Consider the following 7,296-nt stretch of genomic DNA (forward strand, 5'->3'; position numbering starts at 1 on the left):
ATCGTTGGGTACAGCCGGGACCAGCTGCTTGGAAAGAATCACCAAACCAGGGATTCAAGCTTGAGGAGGCTAATTTGCATATTCCAGGTGCCTTCTGGGAAAAGCGAAGAGTCTCCCTAAGCTAGAAGATCGTTGGGTACAGCCGGGACCATCTGCTTGGAAAGAATCACCAAACCAGGGATTCAAGCTTGAGGAGGCTAATTTGCATATTCCAGGTGCCTTCTGGGAAAAGCGAAGAGTCTCCCTAAGCTAGAAGATCGTTGGGTACAGCCGGGACCAGCTGCTTGGAAAGAATCACCAAACCGAGCGCCTTACGGCGCGCAAATTTTTGCCTGTAGGACATTAATGCAAGAGAGCTTGGCTGAGTAGATTACACAAGAAGGAAAACACACAGCAAGTCAGCAGGATCTAGGAGCAACATGGCAGATGTGACAACCTACATGGTGAGCTGCAGCATGTCCTACATGTTCACAGATCGACCAGAAGAATAATTAAATTTCACCTGTCAGAAGTGTAGACTAGTGGCCCTTTTAGAAGAAAAGGTGCGGGGTCTGGAAGAAAGAATAGCAACTTTGAAACTCATCAAAGAGAATGAAGACTTTCTAGACAGAACAGAAGCATCTCTACTGGTCACAGAAGGTGAAAAAAGTGTCAGAGAACCTCCAAAAGCAGATGAGTGGAAGCATGTGACCAAAAGAAGCAAGAAGACCATGGAGAAATCACCAACCACACAACTGAAGAACCGATATCAAATCTTTGTAGAGGATGAAGATGGCACACCTAAGGATGAAGCAATACCAGCAAGCAAAAAAGAAAAGGGCACACAGCAACAAGTGACAGCAAAAAGTACAGCCAAGAAGCAACGAAGAGTGGTGGTGGTGGGAGACTCACTACTGAGAGGCACAGAAGCAGCCATCTGCAGACCGGACATAACTGCAAGAGAAGTATGCTGCCTTCCAGGTGCGATGATCAAGGATGTGACCGATAGGATACCAAAGCTCTTCAGCTCCAAGGACGTCCACCCATTTCTTCTGATACATGTTGGCACCAATGACACGGCAAGGAAGGACCTACCGACAATCTGCAAAGACTTTGAAGAGTTGGGGAAGAAAGTAAAGGAACTGGATGCACAGGTAGTTTTTTCTTCTATCCTTCCAGTAGACGGGCATGGCACCAGGAGATGGAACAGGATCCTTGATGCAAACAACTGGCTAAGACGATGGTGCAGACAACAAGGATTCGGATTCCTGGACCACGGTGTGAATTACTTGTACGATGGACTCCTCACCAGAGACGGACTACACCTCAACAAACCTGGGAAACACACATTCGCCAGAAGACTCGCTACACTCATCAGGAGGGCGTTAAACTAGAAGAAGAGGGGACGGGAAGAAAAACATTAGACTTGAACAAAGAAGATCCAGGAAAACATACTCAGAAGGGAGGTAAGAACATTTCTAAAACAATCCACAGCGAGGAGATTGGAACAAAACAAAATCCTCTAAACTGCATGCTCGCAAACGCCAGAAGCCTGACAAACAAGATGGAAGAACTAGAAGCAGAAATATCTACAGGTAACTTTGACATAGTGGGAATAACCGAGACATGGTTAGATGAAAGCTATGACTGGGCAGTTAACTTACAGGGTTACAGTCTGTTTAGAAAGGATCGTAAAAATCGGAGAGGAGGAGGGGTTTGTCTCTATGTAAAGTCTTGTCTAAAGTCCACTTTAAGGGAGGATATTAGCGAAGGAAATGAGGATGTCGAGTCCATATGGGTCGAAATTCATGGAGGGAAAAATGGTAACAAAATTCTCATTGGGGTCTGTTACAAACCCCCAAATATAACAGAAACCATGGAAAGTCTACTTCTAAAGCAGATAGATGAAGCTGCAACCCATAATGAGGTCCTGGTTATGGGGGACTTTAACTACCCGGATATTAACTGGGAAACAGAAACCTGTGAAACCCATAAAGGCAACAGGTTTCTGCTAATAACCAAGAAAAATTATCTTTCACAATTGGTGCAGAATCCAACCAGAGGAGCAGCACTTTTAGACCTAATACTATCTAATAGACCTGACAGAATAACAAATCTGCAGGTGGTCGGGCATCTAGGAAATAGCGACCACAATATTGTACAGTTTCACCTGTCTTTCACTAGGGGGACTTGTCAGGGAGTCACAAAAACACTGAACTTTAGGAAGGCAAAGTTTGACCAGCTTAGAGATGCCCTTAATCTGGTAGACTGGGACAATATCCTCAGAAATAAGAATACAGATAATAAATGGGAAATGTTTAAGAACATCCTAAATAGGCAGTGTAAGCGGTTTATACCTTGTGGGAATAAAAGGACTAGAAATAGGAAAAACCCAATGTGGCTAAACAAAGAAGTAAGACAGGCAATTAACAGTAAAAAGAAAGCATTTGCACTACTAAAGCAGGATGGCACCATTGAAGCTCTAAAAAACTATAGGGAGAAAAATACTTTATCTAAAAAACTAATTAAAGCTGCCAAAAAGGAAACAGAGAAGCACATTGCTAAGGAGAGTAAAACTAATCCCAAACTGTTCTTCAACTATATCAATAGTAAAAGAATAAAAACTGAAAATGTAGGCCCCTTAAAAAATAGTGAGGAAAGAATGGTTGTAGATGACGAGGAAAAAGCTAACATATTAAACACCTTCTTCTCCACGGTATTCACGGTGGAAAATGAAATGCTAGGTGAAATCCCAAGAAACAATGAAAACCCTATATTAAGGGTCACCAATCTAACCCAAGAAGAGGTGCGAAACCGGCTAAATAAGATTAAAATAGATAAATCTCCGGGTCCGGATGGCATACACCCACGAGTACTAAGAGAACTAAGTAATGTAATAGATAAACCATTATTTCTTATTTTTAGGGACTCTATAGCGACAGGGTCTGTTCCGCAGGACTGGCGCATAGCAAATGTGGTGCCAATATTCAAAAAGGGCTCTAAAAGTGAACCTGGAAATTACAGGCCAGTAAGTCTAACCTCTATTGTTGGTAAAATATTTGAAGGGTTTCTGAGGGATGTTATTCTGGATTATCTCAATGAGAATAACTGTTTAACTCCATATCAGCATGGGTTTATGAGAAATCGCTCCTGTCAAACCAATCTAATCAGTTTTTATGAAGAGGTAAGCTATAGACTGGACCACGGTGAGTCATTGGACGTGGTATATCTCGATTTTTCCAAAGCGTTTGATACCGTGCCGCACAAGAGGTTGGTACACAAAATGAGAATGCTTGGTCTGGGGGAAAATGTGTGTAAATGGGTTAGTAACTGGCTTAGTGATAGAAAGCAGAGGATGGCTATAAATGGTATAGTCTCTAACTGGGTCGCTGTGACCAGTGGGGTACCGCAGGGGTCGGTATTGGGACCTGTTCTCTTCAACATATTCATTAATGATCTGGTAGAAGGTTTACACAGTAAAATATCGATATTTGCAGATGATACAAAACTATGTAAAGCAGTTAATACAAGAGAAGATAGTATTCTGCTACAGATGGATCTGGATAAGTTGGAAACTTGGGCTGAAAGGTGGCAGATGAGGTTTAACAATGATAAATGTAAGGTTATACACATGGGAAGAGGGAATCAATATCACCATTACACACTGAACGGGAAACCACTGGGTAAATCTGACAGGGAGAAGGACTTGGGGATCCTAGTTAATGATAAACTTACCTGGAGCAGCCAGTGCTAGGCAGCAGCTGCCAAGGCAAACAGGATCATGGGGTGCATTAAAACAGGTCTGGATACACATGATGAGAGCATTATACTGCCTCTGTACAAATCCCTAGTTAGACCGCACATGGAGTACTGTGTCCAGTTTTGGGCACCGGTGCTCAGGAAGGATATAATGGAACTAGAGAGAGTACAAAGGAGGGCAACAAAATTAATAAAGGGGATGGGAGAACTACAATACCCAGATAGATTAGCGAAATTAGGATTATTTAGTCTAGAAAAAAGACGACTGAGGGGCGATCTAATAACCATGTATAAGTATATAAGGGGACAATACAAATATCTCGCTGAGGATCTGTTTATACCAAGGAAGGTGACGGGCACAAGGGGGCATTCTTTGCGTCTGGAGGAGAGAAGGTTTTTCCACCAACATAGAAGAGGATTCTTTACTGTTAGGGCAGTGAGAATCTGGAATTGCTTGCCTGAGGAGGTGGTGATGGCGAACTCAGTCGAGGGGTTCAAGAGAGGCCTGGATGTCTTCCTGGAGCAGAACAATATTGTATCATACAATTATTAGGTTCTGTAGAAGGACGTAGATCTGGGGATTTATTATGATGGAATATAGGCTGAACTGGATGGACAAATGTCTTTTTTCGGCCTTACTAACTATGTTACTATGTTACTGCCCATCAGCAGGGCATTATGGACCAGCTCTGCAGGTTAGTCACTACTACTCTCAGCAGAGCACAAGCCTCAGCACAACATCCCACCCGTGCATTATACAGTGCAGACTCCTCCCCTGGACTCATCACTCTCTGCCAAACCCTGATGTGGCAGATAACAGCGAGTAATTGCACTGCACGCTGTACAGGAGACTGCACGTATGAGCTGCACATACCTAGAGCGGCTCCCCAGTCATTCAGCCAGAGCGCTCACATGTAGCGAGCGGCAACATCCTGTTCCTTCATCTGAGCATGCGCAGTCACTAAGTACACGCCTACAGTGCTGCCTGCAGTGATTGGCAGTGTACAGATGAGGCTGCCTCCGCCATCTTTAACAAGGGCATCTCATTGAGGAGTAATACAAAACTGCCCATAAGCAAAATACAACCTAAAATACATGGACTATACAGTAATCATGAAGGAAATAATGCAGGGAGGGTCACCATGGTAACGGACAACAGATTATAGTGCGTTCTCTGAAGCACAAAAGCCATGATGCCAGCTATAACTAATAATGTGGTCACAGCCATTTCGGTCGCGATTATGGCAGTGATCTAATGTCGTGCGACTAAAAATCTCTGTAACGCTGGATCACATCTTATACAGGCTAATGGGCCTCCTGCTACACAGCCTAGAACTCCTCAGGGGAAGCTGTCACCATGAAGTGTTGTCTGATCTGCAGGCAGGATGTGATAGAGCCGGGGGCTGATCAGACTCAGAGACATTTTCTCCCTGTTTGTCCAGTGGGCGGCGCTATCAGTGAGTGACAGGCCTCCCTGTATAACAGTGCATGCAGGGGTAGCACTCAGCCACTGAGAGCCCCGCCCACTGGACTCTGCAGCACAGTCACACTCCAGGGATTGCCATGAATAAAATACAAGTTATTCTGAAGCTTTTCCCACCACTGGACACCCAGCTCAGCGTCTCCTTCTCTGTTCCCTGCCGTCCAGACTGCATGCACCACGTGTAGGAGCTCTGTAAGGCCGCATTGCCGATGGTGTTGTGCCTGCAGATGATATAGACTATTCGCTGTCCCCTCAGCTTTCTGTGACGTGTATAAACGCGCACAGGTTATATAGGGGTTGTCCTGGATGGGCTGTGACACGGTGTCTGTACCTGACAGGACAGTGACTGTCGCCCTCCAGCAGCACTGACACTCCCTTTAAGGGGCTCTGTGCCATAGAAGTGCACGGGTCACTGAGGTGACTGCTGACAGTCGCTATCATTTACATTACACTGGATCATACTCATCTTGCCTGCTGCAGAACCTCTTTTTGGAGTATGGGGGCTTTTTGTCCTCTATAGATGTATGAGAGGCACCGATGAATTCAGATTTTCTCAGAACTCTCTATACACACTGAAGCTGCTGTAGAACCTCTTTCATAACTTCATGACAGTACAACTAAAAGCAGATACATGACAGTCAGATGCCGGAGATTACCTGTAATGTGGCCACTGTCGCTGTGATGAAGGGTTAGTCGCGATATGGGCGGAGTCTGAGACAGTGGAGACAGCTGTCACATCTACAGCACGTGCTCGGTGATGTGTTTACAGTTACCATAGTAACCGTCCCGGCATTCCCATCGGCTCCCCTCAGTCTGGCTGGGCCCTGTACATGTGGGGCGGACAGCGCCGCTGCACACATGGCTTTATATACATAGCAACGTTTTCTGCGTCTTCGCTTATGGGCAATTTTGCGTTATTTGTATATGTGATGCCCTCATTACTTATGGCTGCAGCAGCCTCATTCATGCTCAGCCAATCACAGCAGGCAGCGCTGTGGGCGTGCGTACAGTGACTGCGCATGCTCAGTTGGCGGAACAGGATGTTGTTTGCCGCCTACACGTGAGTGCGCAGGCTGAGTGACCGGGCGGCTGTAGGTACGTGTGCAGACAGTGCGGGCAGGCTGCGGCGATACTGCTACGCGTCATCACAGCTCAGACGTCGCGTTTTGCGCACAGGAAGTTTTTATGTTGAATATAAATGTGTGTATTGTGTGCGGTTACAATATATCTGCTATTATTGTACACAGCGCTGATGGGAGTCGTAGTAGTGTAAATGATCATGTACATTTTATGGTAGCGTGTACACATATATGTTCCAGCTGGTATAGCTGCTCAGTGCTGCTATAGTCTGTGTCATACAGGTAGCGGGGCTAGCCCACTGTGCAGGAAGCAGGGACCAACCACCCACTGTGCAGGAAGCAGGGACCAACCACCCACTGTGCAGGAAGCAGGGACCAACCGCCCACTGTGCAGGAAGCAGAGACCAACCACCCACTGTGCAGGAAGCAGGGACCAACCACCCACTGTGCAGGAAGCAGGGACCAACCACCCACTGTGCAGGAAGCAGGGACCAACCACCCACTGTGCATGAAGCAGGGACCAACCACCCACTGTACATGAAGCAGGGACCAACCACCCACTGTGCAGGAAGCAGGGACCAACCACCCACTGTGCAGGAAGCAGGGACCAACCACCCACTGTGCAGGAAGCAGGGACCAACCACCCACTGTGCAGGAAGCAGGGACCAACCACCCACTGTGCAGGAAGCAGGGACCAACCACCCACTGTGCAGGAAGCAGGGACCAACCACCCACTGTGCAGGAAGCAGGGACCAACCACCCACTGTGCATGAAAATAACAGACAGATAAACGCACACAATGAGAGGGATACCTCATAATCACTCAGCGTAACTACCAGTGTAATAAGTTAGAGGCACTCTCACCTACGTTATAGGACAATAAGGACCCACCAAGAACTACATACAACCACAGAGATAAAGGTGGAAAAAATGTCCACAATTACAAAAGTAGAAACAACTTTATTAATAAAAACTACATACAAAGGTATCAGACAG

General features: G+C 46.0%; 1 protein-coding gene across 4 annotated transcripts in view; it reads right to left on the reverse strand.

The window, feature by feature from the left end:
- Positions 1-6,114, reverse strand: part of KIAA0825 (KIAA0825 ortholog) — a 544,507-nt gene extending 538,393 nt beyond the window's left edge. The window contains exons 1-2 of one of the 4 annotated variants that reach the window (XM_069751848.1): positions 4,613-4,680; positions 1,075-1,369 (exon numbers count right to left, since the gene is read on the reverse strand). The gene's annotated coding sequence lies outside the window, so the exon portion shown is untranslated. Of the gene's footprint in view, positions 1-1,074; positions 1,370-4,612; positions 4,699-5,877 lie in introns of those variants that run through there. The other 3 variants (XM_069751839.1, XM_069751830.1, XM_069751857.1) reach the window with 3 other exon arrangements.
- Between the last annotated feature and the right edge of the window lie 1,182 nt (positions 6,115-7,296).

Source organism: Ranitomeya imitator, chromosome 1 (genome assembly GCF_032444005.1).
Source record: "Ranitomeya imitator isolate aRanImi1 chromosome 1, aRanImi1.pri, whole genome shotgun sequence".
Taxonomy (NCBI): Eukaryota; Metazoa; Chordata; class Amphibia; order Anura; family Dendrobatidae; genus Ranitomeya; species Ranitomeya imitator.